General features: G+C 34.4%; 1 protein-coding gene across 5 annotated transcripts in view; it reads right to left on the minus strand.

Annotated features, from left to right (window-relative positions):
- The window catches only part of PTPRK (protein tyrosine phosphatase receptor type K), a 602,016-nt gene that overhangs the window by 204,946 nt on the left and 372,646 nt on the right, over nucleotides 1-24,424 (minus strand). The window lies entirely within an intron of this gene.

Consider the following 24,424-nt stretch of genomic DNA (forward strand, 5'->3'; position numbering starts at 1 on the left):
AGTTCTCCGTCATCTTCCCTTACAGCTCCCTCTCATCAGACACACAAATCCTTCATCAATATCTCCAACCATTAGCTTGTAGAGGACACTCCACAACCAACTCTATACACCTCCCAGTAGTGGCCATCACTGAAGCTACTACATGGCACATCTGATACATAAACATACAGACGCACATGCACGCATGCTAAGTCACTTCAGTCACGTCCAACTCTTTGTGACTCTATGGACTATAGCCTGCCAGGACCCTCTGTTCATGGGACTCTCCAGGCAAGAATATTAAGAATACTGGAGTGGGTTGCCCTCCTGTAGGGGATGTTTCCAGCCCAGAAACTGAACTCACGCCTCTTATGTCTCCTGTCTGGGCAGGAGAGTTCTTTATCTCTAGCACCTCCTGGGAAACCCAATATATAGATATCCAGATATTTGAAAAAGAGCATTAATGATGATCAGAGACAGAGGTAATACTCTGAGACAACTGTTCAAATTCAGAGGTATAACTTTCATCATGAAGAAAGTACGGTATCTGTTCTAGAATAAAGCGTGATCCTATAATCTTAGTCATTACCAGTTATGACCCTATGTTCATCTCTCAGTTGCTTTCTCCATGAAAGAAAATCTTTACCCACTGGTTGTAATTGATTATTAATAGCTTTAGAGTTTAACTGAGTTTTGTATATTACATGAAATTGGCTGACTAGTATATTATGGTCTATTCTGGTGAAACTACAAATCTCCAGCACCTCAATTTATGATAAAAATAAGTCAGCTTTGAAACCATTAATATAGTTAATATCTGTATCCTAAAAAGTTATTAGATACAGAACTAGATTTAAGTTAATTTCTGCATTCTAATCATTCGCTGGAATGAACTAGTTTGCTGATGTGCATTTAATAGATACTGCTTTAAAAAAGCATAAAATACTGATAAAGCTGGGGATGGTAGAAGACTAACAGCATTTAGCAAATCACTTAAGGTGGGAGAAAGGCCAGAAAAAATGAACATCTGAAAAAATGAAATTAGCTGATAAAACATACATAAAAATGAAATTAGCTGATAAAAAACAGGAAAACATTCAAGTGTTTTCCATATTTTCAAAAATACTTTGGAGAATAAAAATGTTCTAATTGTAAATATTTAAAGTTCAAAGAAGGGGCTATAAAAGAAAAGGAGGTGAAAATTAAGTTGCCACAATTCACCAAGAAGAAAACACAAATGACCAAGTGAGAAAAAGTTCAAGCTTGGGGTAATTAGGTAATTAATCAAAATATGTAAACATAAATAAAAACCTTAAATTTCTGTTTTCCACTCAGGCTGCCAAAAGTTAAAGCCTGGCGATATCAAATACTAGAGAAGATACATAGAAGCTGGGACTTGATAATTGACAGTAAAAGCATTATCAAATATAATACTTTGGAATGCAATTTCACAATTTCTTATAAAAGTGAATATGGACATACTATATGATGTTAGCATTCCAATTTTAGTAATATACTATAGGAAAACTTCTATATTCTTAATGATGACACATACAAAAAATATCCATTACAGCATTGCTTATAATTGATGATGTACAGAATAGAATTTTGGACTCTGTGAGAGAAGGTGAGGGTGGGATGTTTTGAGAGAACAGCATCGAAACATGTATATTATCTAGAGTGAAACAGATCACCAGCCCAGGATGGATGCATGAGACAAGTGCTCGGGGCTGGTGCACTGGGAAGACCCAGAGGGATCGGGTGGAAAGGGAGCTGGGAGAGGGGATCAGGATGGGGAATACATGTAAATCCATGGATGATTTCATGTCAATGTATGACAAAAACCACTACAATATTGTAAAGTAATTAGCCTCCAACTAATAAAAATAAATGGAAAAAAAAATTGAAAAGAACCCGGAAATAATTTAAATGATCATCTGTGGAAGAATGATACTAAATGACAAATCACAAAGTGGAATAATTTTTCAGTGACTAAACTGGATTAACAGGACTCTGCATGTGTCTCTCAGTCACCCAGTCATGTCCAGCTCATTGCGACCCCCTGGATTGTAGCCCACTAGGTTCTACTATTAGTGGAATTTTCCAGGCAAGAATACTGGAGTGGGTTGCCGTTTCCTACTTCAGAGGATCTTCCAACCCAGGGATCGAACCTATGTCTCCAGTGCCTCCTGTATTGGCAGGCAGGTTCTTTATTACTCTGCCACCTGGGCTCTATGGATAATAATAAAAACCTATGAGAAACTAAGAGAAAAGATTATTTGATATATTTGTTCATATAATTAATATAATAAAAAAAAAACACCTTAAAATACCACATTCTCCAAGACAATCTACTGGGAAAATTCCACTCAAAAGTGACATATCAAATGAAAAAGGAGTAGACAAATCATGGTAAAATGACTGCTTTTAAACACTTAGATGTGGAAGTAGTGTGAAAGAGCAGTAAGAATTATGACTATAAAATGGAATACAAACGTTGCATAACATCACAAAGTAAAATAACAATGTTTATAAGATGTTATTAATTATTAATTAGTGGCAGTAAACTAGGATATTCATGTTTATAGCAAAAAGTCAACTTGCCATCCAATACTGAATTTCGAAAAATGATTCTGATGACTTAATATTTACTGTAATCCATTTTCTTACTTCCTGTGATCTTTAAAACATACTTGACCTCATTGACTAGATTTGTTTTCCCACATAATAACAAACATAACACTCCTCATTCAAATCTCACAGGTACAGTTCTACATGTTTTCATGAATATCATGTAAATTCTATGTGTGCAAGCTTATTTTTAGAACTGCTATAGATAAAATCACCCAGGACTTTTTGGTGCATTACATTAAATAAATCTTACATGAAGAAAAAAGTGAAAGAAAGAACAGAAAGAAATAAACAGAAAGAAATAAATAAAGAAAGAAAATTTTACCTAGCTGTCAGTCATTATTTTAGTTTCACCTAGTTTCCTATTTTAATATATACAATTAACTATTGTTAAGAACTAGTGCATATGGAATACACTTTACAAATTATTTTATCCAACCATTAACCCTTCCCCTCTCTTTTTCCTCTTTACACAAATATACATACATAACACACACATACACATAGAAAGTGATGCATAAAATGAAATTCACTGGAAGTTAATAATCAATATCTTTTCCTGCATAACATAACATTTAGGTGATTTTGTTTTCTTTTTTTTGCATACTTGATTTCAACCTTTCAAACTATGATAGAAAATCAATAGAAAAATAAACTAGGAAATACTAACCTTATTTTTTAAATATCTACATAAAGTAAAACAAAGCAGACCCAAAATGCACACATGACTAGGCAAATAAAATAACTGAGACTCAGAACTACTAGTTAGATGATTATTACATTTTTTGCATTGCTTTCACTAAGACAAACTCTCAAAAATATCTCCAGTTTCATAAAATAAGCAATAAAATTTATTATAAACTCATATGGTACCATATGAATAAATATTCAAGTATTAAAAATTAATGAAACTAAAACCTAATTTATCATGTTTGTAAAAGTTTGTGAAATAGAACAGTTATACTTCATGAGGTAACAGATGATAAAAAAGCAAAACACCTAAGAGAAAATGGGTTAAAACTATTTAATATAGCATTGGATATTTATCAAAATTCTGTGTGATAGATGAATTTCTAAGCTAGTTCTCCATTACATGAGTATTTTTTCTATATTGTGATGAGGAGAAAGTTACTAAAATTCTGACCGGCAAGTTTTCCTGGGACTTTAATATCAACTGCTCATAGGAGACATAGCTTTTAGAAAATCAATTTACTCATAGCCTCGAGACAAAATAATTTGGTAGCAACAAGAGGAAAGAGGTACTCAAAAGGATTGCCTGAAGGATATGCATTAAAGACAGTCCTCTAGACAGATTCCATTTTATCCTTAAATCAAGGCTGATCTCCTGATAAGCTAATTTTTTTTTCTTATCTTCAAAATTAAGACAAGGTATCTTTTTCTGAAGCAACTAATTTATTTTATATTATGAAAACTATGACTTCTATGGATTAGACTATGTTATCTTGGAGTCACAAGTATCTAGATTCACATCCCAGCTCAACAAGTTAATAGCTGTGTGACCTGAGACAAAACTCTTCAATTCTCTGAGACTCTTTCTGGCAAATGTAAAACTTAACAAACCACCACTTTGTAGTGTACTGCAATAATTAAACAACACAATTATGTGTCAAATACTGAGAACAGTTCTTAGAATGTTATAGGTGATTGATAAATGGTTTTTATTATAAATAATACCATAGTTATTAACTGATAGAGATTTTACTTTTACTACTAATAAATTCAGAACCAAATATGGTGTCCCTAATAACACCAAGTTCTATGACATAAATGTTTGTTTATTTTTATTACCCCCTAAATCTATCTGTTTTTTTCCCCTAGTATCCTTTAACCCCCAAGTTACTTATCAATTTTTGTTGCTCTATTCAATCTTGTATGTTCTAGTAAACCATCTCATATTGTTTTTGAAGTTAAGAAGGATATAAATAACACATATAATCATATGTAAATATATAAATAATAAAATAAATACTTTTTCAATAATGTTTTATATACTCTAAAATCAGTCCGGTGTTTACCATGAGACATATAGCCTGTGCTCTGTGTATAATACTATAAGCATACTATTATACATAATATTATAAGTAATGTATATATGTATTTATTAATAAACATATGTTCAAACTTTATAAATAAATATATGTTCAAAATCATCACAACACAATTGGTGAGAAAGCAAAATGGCACAGAATTAGGTTCACAGGAAGGGAAAAAAATCCAATTTTTTTAGTTCAGTTAAGTTTAGTCACTCAGTAATGTCTGACTCTATGACCCCAAGGACTGCAGCATGCCAGGCCTCCCTGTCCATGGCCAATTCCTAGAGTTGACTCAAACTCATGTCCATTGAGTCAGTTTTGCCATCCAACCATCTCATCCTCTGTCGTCCCCTTCTCCTCCCACCTTCAATCCTTCCCAGCATCAGGGTCTTTTCTAATGAGTCAGTTCTTTGCATCAGGTGGCCAAAGTATTGGAGTTTCAGCTTCAACATCAGTCCTTCCAATGAATATTCAGGACTGATTTCCTTTAGGATGGACTGGTTGGATCTACTTGCAGTCCAGAAGACTCTCAAGAGTCTTGTTCAACACCACAGTTCAAAACCATCAATTCTTGGGTGCTAAGCTTTCTTTATTTCAACTCTCACACCCATACATGACTACTGGAAAAAACATAGCCTTGACTAGGCAGAGCTTTGTTGACAAAGTAATGTCTCTGCTTTTTAATATGCTGTCTAGGTTGGTCATAACTTTTCTTCCAAGGAGCAAGTGTCTTTTAAGTTCATGGCTGCACTCAACATTTGTGGTGATTTTGAAGCCCTGCAAAGTCAAGTCTGTCACTGTTTCCCCATCCATTTACCATGAAGTGATGGGACCAGATGCCATGATCTTAGTTTTCTGAAAGTTGAGTAAGCCAACTTCTTGACACTCCTCTCTCACTTTCATCAAGAGGTTCTTTAGTTCTTCTTTGCTTTCTGCCATAAGGGTGGTGTTATCTGCATATCTGAGGTTATTGATATTTCTCCTGGTGATCTTGATTCCAGCTTGTGCTTCATCCAGCCGAACGTTTCTCATGATGTGCTCTGCATGTAAGTTAAATAAGCAGGGTGACAACATACGGCCTTGATATCCTCCTTTCCCGATTTGGAACCAGTCTGTTGTTCTGTGTCCAGTTCCAATGACTGCTTCCTGAACTGCTTACAGGTTTCTCAAGAGGCAGGTCAGGTGGTCTGGTATTCCCATATCTTTCAGAATTTTCCAGAATTTGTTGTGGTCCACACAGTCAAAGGCTTTGGCATAGTCAATAAAGCAGAAGTAGATGTTTTTCTGGAACTCTCTTGCTTTTTCAATGATCCAACGGATGCTGGCAACTTGATCTCTGGTTCCTCTGCCTTTTCTAAATCCAGCTTGAACATCTGGAAGTTCATATACTGTTCACATATGGTTCACATAGTGTTGAAGCCTGGGTTGGAGAATTTTGAGCATTACTTGCTAGCATGTGAGATGAGTGCAGTTAGTGGTAGTTTGAGCATTCTTTGGCATTGCTTTTCTTTGGGTTTGAAATGAAAACTGATGAAAAATGAAAAATGAAAACTTTTCCAGTCCTGTGGCCACTGCTGAGTTTTCCAAATTTGTTGGCATATTGAGTGCAGCACTTTCACAGCATCATCTTTTAGGATTTGAAGTAACTCAACTAGAACTCCATCACCTCCACTAGCTTTGTTCGTAGTGATGCTTCCTAAGGCCCACTTGACTTCACCTTACATTAATATAATTTTTGATAGCAAGCACTCCATCAAATGAAATAAACTTAAACATAGAAGTTTAAATTAAGAACTACACCAACAATTTTCCCCCAAAGGTTAATTATTGGTCGCAAAGAGTTGTACACAACTGAGTGACTTTGCTTTCACTTTGCTGTGAAAAAAGACTGTGATCATTAATTTCTAAATTACATAGAAATCACATATAAAATTTTTTTGTTATTCTTGTCATGCATTTACTCAACAAAGGCTATTTCACTGAGAAAGAATGACAAGGAGACTAAAGAAATGGATAATTCCTTTGCAATTTTGTATGTTTCTAAAATAGTTTAGAAAAACTATTGATTTTAGTCAACATTTTTAAAGGTAATATTTCCTAACTCAGTACTTTATTTAAAATGCAAACAGATATTACCTGGTATATTAATTAACCAGAGAGATGACCTCTTTTTCAGGAGTGCCATTTTGGGAGTTAGCACTGAGAATTCATGTGTCATTTTTTAAAGTAATAATGTAATAAACCTTTCATTTTCTCTCCATGAGAGATACAAATGAGGCAACTAAAGAAGAAAAAAACTAAAACAACTCTTTCTAAACCAGGCATGATAGCAAAGACATTTTAGGAGTATAAAACTTGTAACATAAAATCATCCAAGTAAAAAGGCTTTGTTTTTTCTACATACATCACACCAACTCAAAGACCATAAATGACTCTAAGAGGCTAAGGTTATAGAATCTATACAATAGGTCTTTTTAGATATAGAGCCATAGTAAGAAAGCAAAACTTCTGTGAATCCCTTTGATTGTACACAGTTGCATGTGGACACAGATGCACACACACAACTGACAAAGTATATAAACAAAGAAGCAAATTACACACATCCATTCAACATTCACAAAACTAAAAAAACAACATCCAGTCCCATCAATTCAAGGCAAACAGAAGGGGAAAAAGTGAAAGCTGTGACAGATTTTATTTTCTTGGCTTCCAAAATCACTGCGGATGACTGCAGCCATGAAGTTAAAAGATGCTTGCTCCTTGGAAGAAAAGCTATGACAAATCTAGACAGCATATTAAAAAGCAGAAATATCACTTTGCCAACAAAGATCCATAGAGTCTAAGCTATGGTTTTTCCAGTAGTCATGTATGGATGTGAGAGTTGGACCATAAAGAAAGCTGAGTGGTGAAGAATTGATGCTTTTCAACTGTGGCACTGGAGAAGACTCTTGAGAGACCCTTGGACAGCAAGGAGATCAAACTAGTCAATCTTAAACAAAATCAACTCTGAATTTTCATTGGAAGGACTCATGCTGAAGCTGAAGCTCCAATACTTTGCAACCTCATATGAAGAGTCAGCTTATTGGAAAAGACCCTGATGCTGGGAAAGATTGAGGGCAGGAGAAGAAGGGAACAGAGGATAAGGTGCTCGCTCTGTGGATGTAAGTCTGAGCAAACATGGGATATAGTGAAAGACAGGGAAGCCCGGTGTTCTGCAGCTCATGAGGTCTGAAAGAGTTGGATAGGACTTAGGAACCGAACAACAACATATAGCCATGGAGAGTTTCCTTCAATTTCAGTATGATGCTTGCTGGATATAATGATATAGCTTACAAAGGGACAGGGAAGTAGAATGAATTTGAACTCTGGGCAATAGTGAGGGTAGGCTGCAGTGGGGAGAGAAGAACAGGAAACCAGAACAAAAAAGTAACACTTTAAGTAAAATTTTACTTTCCTCAATACAGTTAGTCCAAAGTCACTTTAGCCAGAGTGTCACAACCTATATATACATCAACTGGGTCTGAGTGATGAAAATTTGCCAGGCTAGAGGTGATGCATTATTTGTCAAAAAGATTGAACTGCACTTTTATATTAGTACAAGGAATGACAGGGCATGATTATTGCCACAAGCATGAGGCTGTTTAGGGGTAATGTGAGCACCTGAACAGTAGGTAGTAACGGGAAATGTCTATCTCTTCTTCTTTCCTTTCAAGGTAGGTACTTGTAACATGCCTTGTTACACTGCCAAACCATTTCTCACTCCAACTCCTTAAATATCACCTGTCCAAGCTGAGGATCTATTTTTAACTGAACACATATGCACTATTCATTGCTAACAACCTTAATATAATAAGGGCTTTACTAGTCCCATGAAAACTAAAATACTGTGTACTGTTTATAATATGGGAGCATCATCTCTGTTCCACTGTTCTGCCGCATGCAGGCCTGTATTCATTTCTCTATTATCCAGACTTTTGATGACAGGTATATTAAAAGGCTGTGATTATACCCTATCAAGAAAAAGAATATTTCTAACTCCCAAATGTTTCATCAGATCAATTCTTGATTTTAAATTTAAAATAGTAGTAATATTACCCACATTTTAACTTTATTGTTACAGATATATGTATATATATATTTCTGTCAAAATATATTTCTAGAAGCTTAATATATTTCCAACTTTGAAACTTTCTCTCAGAGTCGATTTCATAGTAGAGGTGATACCAGCTTATCTCCTTAAAAGATAATAAAAGAATTATTAATCAACTTTCTTTTTCAAAAATCCTTTCACTGAAATTGTAATTCATGTGAAATCCTTTCACATAAATAATTAGAACAGAGCTTTAAGAAAGGCTTACTGATTATTCACAAAATTATAAAATATTATAACAGAAAAAGTGATCAGCTTTAAAAAAAAAAGTAGAAATCCAATTAATCTAGCCCATATAATTAGCATTATATTCAAAGACTAAGGAACAGTTTAAGGGATAAATCACTAAAAATTCTATATTTTTGTCTTAATAATAGGTAATTGTAAAGTCATTTCCTTAAGAAGATATTTGTACTGCTGTTTTATAATACAATCTCAGTCTTGCTGACCTACTTTTTAGATTATAAGAACATTCCACTAAAATCTGACAAAGAAACACTTACTTTCTGCTCTTTGCTGAAATAAATAGGTACTTTATTTCATCTGTTCTGGTGAAAATCCTTGAAAAGTCTAGATATTTAAATATGTCCTACAGAGGTTTCTAAACTGAGTTTTTAAAGAATCAGAACAATTATTTTAGTTGATTCTCAAAGCACTTAAAAAGTAAGTTGTTATAACTCAAAGTTCTAATAGAGTACCAGTGTTTACACAATTCTTTAGCCATACTAGAAACCCAAAGAATGGCCATGCACCCTCTGAGACTAATCCTTCCCACATATATTCATGACCCTCTCCTGTCAAGGTGTGGAGATACCTGAAGGGCATGCCTTCTGCATAAAAACACCATGAATCTTTGAGATAAGGTATCAACGGAGCTAAGAGAGCAGATGAGAAAGGAGACAAAAGTGAACTCAACAGATCCTTGGCAAGTTCACCAAGGATGAGCTGACAAAAACCAACGTGAAACCACATTTTTCTCTGTCTTTAGCCTAATGCTCTAAGCTACCCTTTATGGGGAACGCTTAAAAAGCAACTATGGAATTCACAATTCGACAAACTAACCAGTCTTTTTAAAGAATATACTGATCAAGTTTAATGCATTTGTAAATAAAAATAGCCACTTTAATACGTTTTTATTGGTTCTACATAAAATCATTTAACAGTTTCAGTAATCCAAAAAGATACTAAGTTATCCAGTATAATTCAACTCCCTGAAAAAGTGTATGGTTTTTTAAAAGTGGCTGAACAAAATTTATTTGAATTTTTAATTCAAGGAAAGCATACCCATGACTCCAAAACCACGAAATGAAATGGTGATGATGCCCAATCTATAAATCCCGTTCTTTATCCTCTCTATTGAACTGTGGACCCATGACTACACCTCAACAGAGCAACCTCCCTTCTAACACTTTCCCAATGTTTTACCTCATCAAGTTAAAACTTGTCACTATACCTTAATTTTCCAAGCCAGAATTCCTTCCAATATGTCTCAAAATTCCTTCCAATATGTCTAAAAAAAAGAGATTGCATCTCTCAATCTCTTTCAACTCTGCCTCAGTACTGGAATCCTTATTTGTATTGTTTCAGTTCAAGCACTGATCACTTTTTGCCTAGAATGATATTAGAAACCTCTAAATCTCCTGAAATCTTTCAATCCTTTCCCCAAACTACCACTAGAGAAATATTTCTAAAGCCGAACCATTCTAAACATTTTAATAAAAGCATTCAAACTAACTAATCTTTAAAATCACTCCCTTGAGCAAAATATTCTAATATATTAAAATAATGTTAAAATGTTAAGATAGACAAAGAAAAAGTTGGAAAGGTGGATAGATGTGTGATATAGCAAAATACGACGAAAGAAAACTTGTAGTGGTGGATATATGGGTATTTAGTTCGCAATTCTTTCAGAAGGTCTACATGTTTACAATTGTTTTAAATCTCAGAAAAAATATAATTATTTTAATGTAACGGCTTGTTAAGTAAAAAAGGCTAATATTTACCGTGGGCTGCTGCATCTGGGCTAAGGAAGCACTTTACGTGCATTATCTCTAGCAGTGTGCTAGAAAATGTCTAACCCTTTCAACATGAATTTGGCTGTCTAGAAAGCAGAGGAGATCGTGAGGGACAAAGCCCTGGTCTGTGGCATTTGTGAGTCTCCATGCTCAAATCCTCCAAGCTTCTCAAAACAGAAGTGGAAGAGATGAGCATCAGTGTGTCTTTATATCTCCAACATACTTATAAAATAGACATCAATAGACTCAAGAATACAGATAATAATTCAACATGTTAAAATAATTAGGAAGCTTTGAGTATGTATTACTTTTATTTAAAGGATAATTGATATAACTGTAAAAGTTTGTGTGATTTATTTTTTAATAATAATTTTAAAACCACTGGCAAAATTCCTGAAAATTTAACAATCATTTCTCAGTTTTAACACCTGGCTGATTATCTGACAAATGGCAAGCTGGGCAGGTACAATCATAGATCATTATTTTTATACATGACAATATGAAATATTGCAGAGACTATTACTTGCCCATCAGTAAATATTAGAGCCAGCAATTCAATCTAGATTTTACTGACTCACAAATTTCAATTGATACTTGCTAATTCTCACAATCTGCTGCTTCATGAAATTATACTCCTAATTCAAGGTTCCTTTATGCTTCCATAGACTAAAAGCATATCTCTCATGCCACTTATTTGTCTAATTATTTACCCACAAGCCTATGTGATAACCTCTCTAGGCAGCTCAGCAAAGATATGCATTCAAGGCAGCCTGGGTTTGAATCTAAGACTTTACACTAGTGCATCATGCATAGTAAGTACTCAATGAACATGATTCCCCAGATTCTGAGTGGCTACAGAGAAGAATTTTCAGTTTAGAATGACCAGCACTTAAGGTATTGTCTGACCTTAAGTCAGACACTCATGCAAATGAAGACAAGAAATGCAATCTGAATGATAGTCTTGGTTTTCCTATCAAATAATAGTAAAATATTGGTCAGATCACCTCACTGAGCCCCAGTGCCCAGAAGAGTGATAAATGGGAGACATGGACTTGATTAATTATAAAGTACTTTCTTGTGCTAAAATGGCATATATGTCCTTGCTGATCCAGTAAAGTGCATTAATACAGTACTTACAGAGAAATTGAAGAGTATATGTCAAGAATTTTTCAATCATGTAGAAAAAAGCAAATCCATAACCCTCACTGTAACATTCACAATAGCCAATCACTGGTGTTAGCCTAAGCTTTCTTTCACTAATAGGATGGTTAAATATATTCTAGCACATATATCCAATAGAATATTAAGCAATCATTAAAGATGATGGTTAGAATGTCCTGTAGAAACAAGGAAATCAGTTAATGTCATGGTAAATAAAATAAACAGAATGCAAACTAAATTGTATATATCTTAAAGAAAAAGCATGAGCGTAGAGAAAAGCAATACTGTACGGACAAAAATGACAAAAATGTATAAACACTGTGGGGCTCAACAAGGGATATATGTGTACTTAGAGGTGATTCACACTGCTGTACAGCAGAAGCCAAAACAACATTGAAGGCAATTGTCCTCCAATTAAAAAAATGCTGTGATAAACCATAATGGAAAAGAAAATTTTATTATTTTTTTTTCATTTATTGTTATTAGTTGGAGGCCAATCACTTTACAATATTGTAGTGGTTTTTGTCATACATTGACATGAATCAGCCATGGTTTTACATGTATTCCCCATCCCGATCCCCCCTCCCACCTCCCTCTCCACCCGCTCCCTCTGGGTCTTCCCAGTGCACCAGGCCCGAGCACTTGTCTCATGCATCCAGCCTGGGCTGGTGATCTGTTTCACCCTAGATAATATACATATTTCGATGCTGTTCTCTCGAAACATCCCACCCTCACCTTCTCCCACAGAGTCCAAAAGTCTGTTCTGTACATCTGTGTCTCTTTTTCTGTTTTGCATATAAGGGTTATCATTACCATCTTTCTAAATTCCATATATGTGTTAGTATACTGTAATGGTCTTTATCTTTCTGGCTTACTTCACTCTGTATGATGGGCTCCAGTTTCATCCATCTCATTAGAACTGATTCAAATGAATTCTAATGGAAAAGAAAATTTTAAAAAGAATGTATATATAATATATGGGATTCCTAGGTGGTGCTAGAGGTAAAGAACCCTCCTGCCTATGCAGAACACACAAGAGACATGGGTTCCATCCCTGTGTCAGGAAGATCCCCTGCAGGAGGGCATGGCAACCCTCTCCAGTATTCTCGTCTGGAGAATTCCACGAACAGAGGAGCCTGGCAGGCTACAGTCCATGGGGTCCCAAAGAGTTGGCCATGACTGAAGCGACTTAGAATGCACAAAGGTATAATGTATAACTAAAACACTTCAGGGTTTAACACAAGAGTTAATAACATTGTAAAATAACTACACTTCAAAAACAATAAATAAGAAGAAGAGTACTTCTAAAGAAAATTCTATTTGTGAAATTTAGTGGAACGCTTTCTTATATATAATTTATAAAAACTATTTTGGTGGGTAAATTCTAATGAAGTCTTCACAAAATCTGGGACTTTAGTAAAGAACCTCCAAAAATCTTAAGCTTACGGATAGTTAGTGCTCCCAAGTCACATTTTCTCTTCTAAGCAGAGCAAAGTTGGTTGTATTAGAAAGCAGACACACGCAGAGGGTACACACATACCTATGATGCAGAATTCACCAGAGGAGAGGATGGAGAAACACAAAAGGGAACTCTGGAACAATAATTCTGCTTTTTAGTATCCCTTAGTTATATTATTTCTAAAGATGGCACCCACCCAAATTATTGAAATTGACTGTAAAAATGTTAAAAGAAAACATAAACAGGTTCCTTTAAGCTGAGAAAATCAAGTATTAATTCAATTCAATGAGCTCACATTTTGTAAAAGTAACTGGTTCATTGCTGGAGTTTAGCTTTACAAAAATGAGTTTCTCCTTTGGTGAACAGTAAACCAGAAATAAAAAGGAGGCAGAAATTAAAGAATTATCTGATCCCAAGAGAAGGATGATTCAGAGAAGAAATTTTCTCCCTGTTGCTTTCAAAAATAAGCAGAGTTCTGTATTCTACTGATGTATTTTGCGTGATGTAGAAATACAGGGGAAAAAATCTATTTAAGAAAATTACATAGAATGATGCAAAGAGCTGACTCATTAGAAAAGACCCTGATGTTGGGAAAGATTGAGGGCAGGAGGAGAAGGGGACGACAGAGGATGAGATGGCTGGATGGCATCATCGACTCAATGGACGTGGGTTTGGGTGGACTCCAGGAGTTGGTGATGGACAGGGAGGCCTGGCGTGCTGCGGTTCATGGGGTCACGAAGAGTCGGACATGACTGAGTGACTGAACTGAACTGAACATAGAATGATGAGTCAGTTTCTACATTGCCACTTGTTACAAGAAGTTAACTAAATTACCTGTTAATTTTTCTTTTAAAAATAAGATAAGTGAGAAAAGTTGCCATGTCTTCATTACTTTAAGCCCAACTCTTTCACAGTGCTGGTAGAAGTTCAAAATTTAATCACTAAATCAAGGAAAACACAATGGCTGGCCCAAACCATCAGAGAGTCTATGTTAATAATCTGATGTATATTAATTTGTGTATAAAAAATATTGTGGCCTACAGCAATATGATTTCATGATAACATGTGGTGAGGGAACAGCTATTGCTACCTTCATATTGTAGTTCTTTAACTACTAGATAGAGCTCCAATATCTGTCCAGTGTTCACAAATTCAACAATATGCCAATTTGTTTCTAAGTTTTTCCAAATGCTTTAAAATGCCATATATAAAGGTGATAAAATGAATAATACCTTAAGATTATATTGCTCAGTGTTGGAGAAATTAAACATCTAAAATATATTCTTAAACTTCTTTTAGTGTTATAATTTACTGGATGGCAAATAGAGTTACAAATTCATATAAAGCATATAAACAAACTTTTCAAAGATTACTGCCATATGTACTTCAAAACTAGATATCCATACCTCTATTTATCTGTAAGATATATCTTAAAGAAGAAAAAGGTCTAGCAAAGCGATATGACTTCCAATAAATGTTACCTGAATTTTGAGCAAGCATCTTATGCATATGGTGCTATTAGGAAATCCTTAATAATTGGCACACTAGTTATTTCACTTTCCTCTATATTTACTTTTAAAAGAGGAGTCTATTTTATATATATGTGTGTATGTTAAAATTAAGGTATGTGTTTTGTATTACTATAAGTACAAAAGTATTATAGAATCACATGTACCATTAGTACAAAAATATGATGTTCATATATTTTAACAGTACCTTCTTAAAAATAAAGTATCAGGTAAAAATAAAATTTGTTTGCTTGATTATTATTCTTTACTCATGAAGGGCTACATAGAGGTGGGAAACAGTAACAAAGCCAGAGAATAAAAGATAAGTGATTTAAATTTAAACTTGGCTCGTACTATTTGGCTGAGACAACTAAAATGGACATCACTCAATGATTTCTAGGCCATATCATATGCAGTGACAGCTGAATTTGCACATATCTTGCTTAGGATGACATGAAAGGCATGAATTTCTGCCCTTTGAAGTTCACTTTTTATTGGGTTCACATAGTGTAATATTACTTACAATACTTCAGATTAAAATTCACTCATTATCTTTCCTTTGATTATGCTTTTTTTCTCCTCTGCATGTGTGCGTGCCTACATGTTCAGTCACTTCAGTCCTGTCCAACTCTTTGTGACCCTATGGACTGTAGCCCACCAGACTCCTCAGTCCATGGGATTCTCAAGGCAAGAACCTCCAGGGGATTTTCCCAACCCAAGGACTGAACCTGCTTCTCCTGAGTCTCCTGCATTAAGGCAGATTCTTTACTGCTGAGCCACTGGGGAAGCCTACAGTTTATACACAGGTTGGTGGAAATAGAAAAGGATGGAAAAATCATCCTTATAGCAATTATTAGCTACAAGGCCGTATCTTGTATGAAGACATTGAAGATCAAAAAGTTAAATTCTAAGATGATGATCTCCTCAGATTTTCTTAAGAGTAAAGTTAAATTAAGTAAATAATGAGATACACCTTTATAAAGTAATTTTTTCCATTTGAGATATTATACAGGATGACCAACACTCTTCAAATATGGTAATTAAAACTTGAATGATTCTAAATAAGTGAATTCCCAAAACAATAATCTGTATTCCTCCCCATCAAACATTCCCAAGAAAAACACAGCTGCAATTTTTTTGCCAAATCCTGATTTAAAAAATTTTGCTTTTTATTCCAAAGTAAATATATATATATATATTTATTTATATATATATATATATATATATATAAAACTCAAAGAAGGAATTAAACAGACAGTGACAACTGAAGACAGAGAAAGAAAATCAAGTTAAATTCTACATACCAGTGTAACCACACTGGCATCAGTGAAGACCAACATGATCCACAGTTTCTTAACTCTACCTGCACTGGTTTCTTCTTCAGACGTTCTTACCTTATTATCATTTGACATTATTAATACATTTTTATTTCTATTTCTACTTCCTAATATCAACTAAAAGACCTAGAACCAGAGGGGATATCCAGGACATTTAATGGAACTGATGCTGTTACTCAAATCATTTCCACTTGTCAGCTTTATTGCATATTTAAAATTCAATAAAAACAAATGAAGTCAATAAAGAGTACTCAATGACACTGTTAACAGACTCAGCGTGTAGTAAAGTACTGTGGATAAACTAAAAGAGTGTCATTTTTACTGGTTACCAAATGCTTTCTAGCAACCAAATAAGTCAAAAGAAGACAATTTCAAGCTGCAAGCAACCCAACTCTATTTAGTTAATGACACAGCTAGAAGAAAATGTGCCATGAAGTGTATGTATAGTTAATGGCACATCCCATTCCTGAGAAGAACCAAGAAGGGCAGTGGAAAAGAGCATTTCATATTTGTTGAACTTTCATCAGTCTTAGGCTTGGGGTTCGAGCATTATAGACCATTAGCAGAGTTAACAGAAGTTGATTATATTATGTTAATCTCTCTCGCCATTGAAATTTAGAGTAACATTTCTATAATCCATGAAACACAGAAAATCAAAAGCAACTACATAAATACTTTGATAACTTGAATTAGGAACACGAATTATATTTTCAATATAATACCTCCATCTGTGCATACAGTTCCTATGTGTTGATATAACAGGAAAAAGAGAAGGCAATTTGTACTTATGATGACTACTGGCCTCACATTGCTTTATGCATTATTTCACAGTTAAGGAATTAGGGATAAGATTCAGTTCAGTTCAGTTCAGTTCAGTTGCTCAGTCGTGTCCGACTCTTTGCTACCCCATGAATCGCAGCTTGCCAGGCCTCCCTGTCCATCACCAACTCCCGGAGTTTACTCAAACCCATGTCCATTGAGTTGGTGATGCCATCCAACCATCTCATCCTCTGTCGTCCCCTTCTCCTCCTAGCCCTCAATCCCTCCCAGCATCAGGGCTTTTCCCAATGAGTCAACTCTTCGCATGAGGTGGCCAAAGTAATGGAGTTTCAGCTTCAGCATCAGTCCTTCCAATGAACACCCAGGACTGATCTCCTTTAGGATGGACTGGTGGGATCTCCTTGCAGTCCAAGGGACTCTCAAGTCTTCTCCAACACCATAGTTCAAAAGCATTAATTCTTTGGCGCTCAGCTTTCTTTATAGTCCAACTCTCACAACAACACATGACCACTGGAAAAACCATAGCCTTGACCAGACGGACCTTTGTTAACAAAGTAATGTCTCTGCTTTTTAATATACAGTCTCGTTTGGTCATCACTTTTTTTCCAAGGAGTAAGCATCTTTTAATTTCATGGCTGCAATCACCATCTGCAGTGATTTTGGAGCCCCGAAAAATAAAGTCAACCACTGTTTCGACTGTTTCCCCATCTATTTGCCATGAAGTGATGGGACCAGATGCCATGATCTTAGTTTTCTGAATGTTGAGCTTTAAGCCAACTTTTTCACTCTCCTCTTTCACTTTCATCAAGAGGCTCTTTAGTTCTTCTTCACTTTCTGCCATAAGGGTGGTGTCATCTGCATATCTGAGGTTATTGATATTTCTCCCGGCCATCTTGATTCCAGCTTGTGCTTCTTCCAGCTCAGCGTTTCTCATGATGTACTCTGCATATAAGTTAAATAAGCAGGGTGACAACATACAGCCTTGACATACTCCTTTCCCGATTTGGAACCAGTCTGTTGTTCCATGTCCAGTTCTAACTGTTGCTTCCTGACCTGCATACAGGTTTCTCAAGAGGCAGGTCAGGTGGTCTGGTATTCCCACCTCTTTCAGAATTTCCCACAGTTTATTGTGGGTTAAGGCTAGAGAAGTGTTAATCCAGCTGTGTTTAGAAAACAGTGATAGTGTTTTCAAACTTATTGCTTGAGAAAAATTGTTTTGGGGTCAGAAGTTAATCCTCTCAACTCTGGAGTTCCAAAGTGCTTTGTATTTTTATTATGTCATTTATTATGCTTTTATTATCATTATGGTCCTAACACTAGACAGGCAGTTCCTGAAGAGTAGGAATCCTGTCTTATTAATACTGTATCTTTTGCAGTCTTCAGTGTGGTTATGTATGCAACTCTGACCTCAAAAAATGTATGAAATTAACAAATATGCCATCAAATACACAATAGCTCTTGAATTTCTCTCTGATCCTTCATAATTTTCTCCTCTAAAATAATGTGTTATACCATGGATTCTGCATGCGTATTAATGCACTGGTTGACCCACATACTTGAAAAATAAATCAAACAATTAAAGTAAGTTAGTTTATAAAATCTGTTTAATGAAAAGAACTTTCTTGATTATTAGAAATGACAATATTTTCTAGGAGTTTATAGATTTTTCATTTCTGATCTAAAATAAGAGAGACATGTAGAGCAGATTACAGTCAGTATAATTAAGATTATAAGCATGTGTTATGCTGTTTCTACTCCCAGTCTTTCCTAAGCTCTAACTCCTCTTTCACAGAGTTGAAACGATCTTTCTAAAAGCAAATCTAGTAGTGTCAGTCTGCTTCTTAAAAACAACAGAAAAGCAGTCTGGGTTATGTCAACACTGGCCACATCCCACCGGCAGCTTTAGTTCTACCACAGCTCAGAGTCGGCCAACGCTCCATCTATTATCAGAACCCCCCAAAACTCAGCAATGTTTATAACTGGGATAAACATGTGGTTCCCCCCTTTTTTTCCTTTCTATTTTCTGTTGTTTCTGCTTTAACAACTCATAGTCAATTTTTCAGATCCAGCTTAAAAGCCATCCTTTTCTGGTGACAGCTTCTCTAAAACACTTTCTTGAAAAGGAGGAAGAAATTCTTCCTCTAAACTCCTTTCACTTTGCATTTTACTCTTTGTTTATGGGGCCGCCCCTTGTGACTACTAGGAACTAAGGTGCAAGGAACTGTTTGTATAGCTTTGAAGACTTAGTATATATAACCCAGTGTTGTTAACAAACAAAAAAGCCAACAGTTTTCTCTGAATAGATAAATGTCTTTCAAACTGAAATATTCCCTATAGAAACTGAAAAACACTATCACTTATTACTCACTAAAAGAGAAAAGCAAATTTTTTTAAGGGTTTTACCCTTTTAGATTTTTAAGAAAATTGAAGAAATGTTGTTTTCTATTACTTTTCTTATGGCTTTTTATCTTTGTATTATTTGACTTCAATAATAATAACCTTTTAAAATTCAAAAACAATAAAGAATTCATATAGAGATCATATATAAGAAATCAATAAATTTCAAAAAATTGTAAAACAAATGCTGATAAAAATCTTTAATTGAAATAAAATAGTATGGCATCCTTACACTGGTAAACCACACCAATTCTCACAGAGTTGTTTATTTAATTTAGTTTTTGTTTAACTGCAAGGCTGAGTTTCAGTGATGAATAGCTGTGACTGGTAACTATCTTTGACCACAACAAAAATCAATATATGGTTCCATTTTGCTGATGATACCACAGCCAAAAGGCCAAAATTTAATTCCATACTTTGCTGTTTCTGGTGTATGCCTGAATATTGTTTTGTTTTCTTTTCTTCCATTTTGGACTTAGGAGAGAAAAAGCAGTTTGAGTAAATGCCTACATTTAAAATACGACACACTCTTTTTTCACTGCTTCATAGCTCTACATGTTTCAATGAAAACTGCCAAGAGCACTGAACTTCAATATAAGAGCAGAGAGTAGCTTTCCCAACTGTGTAAATATATTACGTTATGGACACCCTGAACTCTTGACCTTCCCTCTGAAGAAGATGCTGCTAAAATGTCAGTTAATCATAAAGCAGTGCCACAATGGGTTACCCAGAAGCAGAAGGCAATTTAAAAGAGCAATTTTAACATGCGATTGCCAAAACATGCAATGCAGACAATTTCTGATGATGGCATATTTTATTTCCATTTAATAAGAGAAAGAGAAAACTGTATTTTCTCAGCTTCTATACCAGATGGCATACCCAGGGGAAATAGACACTCTGAAAAAACAAGTGTGCTTTCTTTGATTGTTCAATGGAGTTTTCGAATTACTTCCCATTTAAGACAACTTCACATGTATACATTTTTTAAAATGTATAAAATGCTTGAAAAAGCATTATGTGAACAATAACATGGGTCAGGCTGTAGGCTAACAGTGAAATAATCATACCCTCAGGCACGTAGAGAAGCAGGAGGCAAGCATAGCTGGCTACAGCCACAGAGGCTGTAATTACCACCTCTCCTAACGTGAGTGACCCTGAAGCAGGTAATTGTACTTACCAAATGATTTTAATGTACTTCAGATGGAAAACAAAGAAATGTATGGGAACTAGGCAGAACATTTTCAGAAAAGGATAGAGTAAAACATATTTTACACTTCTTTAACTGTTTAAAATATTTCAAAGAGCATATACTTGAGTGTTAAGTACACTAATCAACTGTGCTTTCAATAAAACTGAAATTGCAAATATTAAGCTATGTTTTCTCAAGGAATAATTCAGTCATGCAGATTCTATTTTATAAAAATGTATATCCCTCCCAGATACCGTACTTTCATATATCCATGCTACATTCTTCTGAAAGGGGAAACAAAAATGCCCATAGTAGGAGAAAGAGGGGAAAGAATTCAGCTTTTCAAGTACCAGAGAATAGGTATGAGCCCCAGTTGCCCAGTTGGCTAAAGATAAGAGAAATCATTGTTTTTTACTTTGTTTTTCCTAAGTCTTACATTCACCAGCTACAAAACTGGGATAATTATATCCAAGTAATTATAAGGCAGCATCAGTCAATACTGAATTATGAAAATCTACACTTGCATTTAAAATATAAAATTTACTCATTAACACACATAAATAAAGCCAACTCATTAACTTGCTGTAAAATTATTTATTGACAGATTTCTGCCAAGAAAAAAAATTACTATTGCCAGAAGTACAATTTAAAAGGCTTAACTACATTAAAATGCAGTTTTAAAGACAGTAAATATAAACTAATTACTCTCTGATAGGTATCTAGTAGTCAAGAATTGTTCCTCTGTTTGATAAACCAAAATAAAAAAATAAGAATTTCTGAGAGGCAGGAAGTCATCATCACCCTATTTGTTACTTATAAAAACTTCATGTGAAATTGATATCAGACACACACATAGAGCTAAAAAAATTTATACTTATCTTCAAGGCTTCTTGGTGGTCTAACATGTAGAATGCATTAAAATAGCTATTTCAAAACAAAAATATTCAACCAGATGATACTAATGGTAAAACATTACCCTACCACATGGCATTCTACCAATATTTCTTAAAATGGAATGGTTTACAGAACCAATATTCAGAGTTTACACTATTTAATAGAATTAGATAAGAACTTCTCCAAAAGTTATCTTTGTCATCTTAAGGGGATTATTTTCCCAGGTTATGAATTTTTGTACTAAATATCAGAGAATATCATAGTCAGCATAAGTTGTGTTCTGTTCTGTTGCTATAAAACACCAGACTGAGGCCAGTGATGACATTCACGCTGGTAGGGTCTGAGGGATTTTAAACTCGGGGAAAGGACTCTTGAAGAGGGGAGGTAGATGGATGTCATAATTTTAACCTATACTGACTCTGTGTTTAGATATGTGATGTTCATCAGTTATACCTAACTTCTGCTTTTCAGAGATTATTTAAAAGCTAATAGAACATCTAATTCCATAAGTTTTCCCTCTTTTGCTAATAAGAGAGGACAATTAGTAGACATTCTTATAAAAGAGTGACCATAGTTTCTCTCCAGTCTACAATGTACTTGAAAATCTAGTCTATAAGCATTTTTTACCATAAAACCTACATCAAACACACCTATGAGAACATTAATAAATTAGTAAAGATATGTGACAAAGACTCACCACATGTGAAAGATAGTTTCAAAAACAAACTTTTTTACGGTTGGAAGTAAAACTGCAAATGAATGAGCTTGATACCATTTTATGCCACAGAGCCCACAAATTAAATGTTTTTCAAATAACATATCAAAAAAAGACCAATATAATTTCAAAATGTCAAGACATTTATAAATTTGAAAGCAGCTATGAGTGTAAGTTATTCTTACTCTATCCCCTCCCACACACATAAGGTTATTCTCAAAGTAAAATACCTCAAAGCACTTTACAGTCATATTTTTACTTATTTCAGCTTAATAGGCATTCTGAACATAAGCATTCAACAGGGATAAATCAATGTTCCTCAAAATGTTGTTTCCATCCACTTAATACAGCATAACTAGCCTTAAAACACAATTTCATTTATTTGCAATTTCCATTGACCCTCAGACTAATGACCAATTTCAAATAATTTCTAGGTTAAAAACTTATATTATATTAACAATCCATTATGTGGTACTGCTAAATTTTAAGGATCTATTTTGGTAAAAAATAAGGCAGATGAGATATTTAAAAGAAAGAAGTTTGGGCCCAGAAATCAAGAGGAAGCTCACTTGAATAGTAAATTAACATTTATTACTTTAATTTGTATATACCTTGTAAGGATTAAATGTAAAGGGAGAGAAAGGTAATTTTATCAGAAAATACGTGTAGACAATTTCTCCAGTAAAACAGACCCACCATTCCTCATGCTATGTCATCACTGGGTATTAATTCTGCAAGAGTGAGTCACTCCTCAATTTCCATATCGCTTCCTTTTTAAATTATTTCTCTGACTAGTTGAGGTTGTAGAGTCAACTTGCTTTACCCCACAGGAAATTCACCTACTACAATAAGAATAATTTGTCATATTACTTAAAATGAAAATACTTTGCTGTACTGAAAATGTGAAAAGCAAATTGTGTGATTTAGGCTGAGCCTCAGAGACTTACCTAAGGTCTTCAGGATTAAGCTATTTTCCAACCACAAGATAAACATATGACACAATCAGCAAAATTAGTAAACTCTCTATTGTCTAAATCTGAGACTAAAAATTCAGCAGTGAAGCTTCCTACTAGTGAGCATTTTTTCAATATTTATATAGCAGATATATAAATATGAATATATAAAACTTAAGTCAGAATAAAATATTTTTAGGGATGACAATACATCAGGTAATTGCATGAATTTTACTTTAATGTTAGATCAGTACTCTTGGTGGGTAGCCTCAGAATATTGTAACTGTTAAACAGATGTCAAAGAAACAAAAGACACATTACAGGCATTTACATTTTCATAGATCCCTATGTTCTTAGTTTTCAATTTTCAGAACCTAAATCTTTAAATGTTCAAGACATACAGACCTATGAATTAACTCTGCAGGTGTGTTTCAACATAATGATTGACGAAAAAAAAAAATCTCTTTCAACTAAATTAAAAAATTAAACTATTTTCAACAATGAAACAATTAAATAGTATAATAGAAGCGCACTCAATAAATTAGACAATTAAACTTTTCAGTGGATTTAATAAATAGCTAATGATTTCTCTCATTATAACAATACGTTGCAATAAGGAACAGGATGCATGTCTATACAGTACTTTTTATTTCACTTTTCATTATTTCTTAGTGTTTTCTCCATATGCTGTTATTTTCACCACTCTGTTGTAGGCATGAGGAAGACAATACAAGCCTTAAAAACTTAAGAAAAGCCTCGGTATTTTACAGCTGGGTCTCAAGCTGCTGCATTAATCCTCAACAGGATTTTCTGAATAGACTTTATTGAGGATTGAATCAGAGTAACTTTTCTTATGCATATTATCAGATATAGCCTCTGCTCTGACCATAACAAAATTATCAAGAAACACAATTTGCACACAGTAGAAAGGTACTCAACACTTGCTTGAACTGTGAAGGTTTTCTCTCTCAATAATACGTTCACTGGCATCAATCAGAGATTGTGGGCTAAATACAAGAAAGCTGAGCAAAATTACCATTCAAGAAAAGACTTTAGATTCATAATAATGATAATAAAGAAACATTCACACTGCCCTTAAATCGGTCAAATTTATGACATAATTAAGGCTACAATTTACCAAGTACTCTGGAAATCTTAGAATAATATGACTAATCATGTACCAAAGTATTAGAAATTTTAAT

This window comes from Cervus elaphus, chromosome 26 (assembly GCF_910594005.1).
Source record: "Cervus elaphus chromosome 26, mCerEla1.1, whole genome shotgun sequence".
NCBI classification, from domain to species: domain Eukaryota; kingdom Metazoa; phylum Chordata; class Mammalia; order Artiodactyla; family Cervidae; genus Cervus; species Cervus elaphus.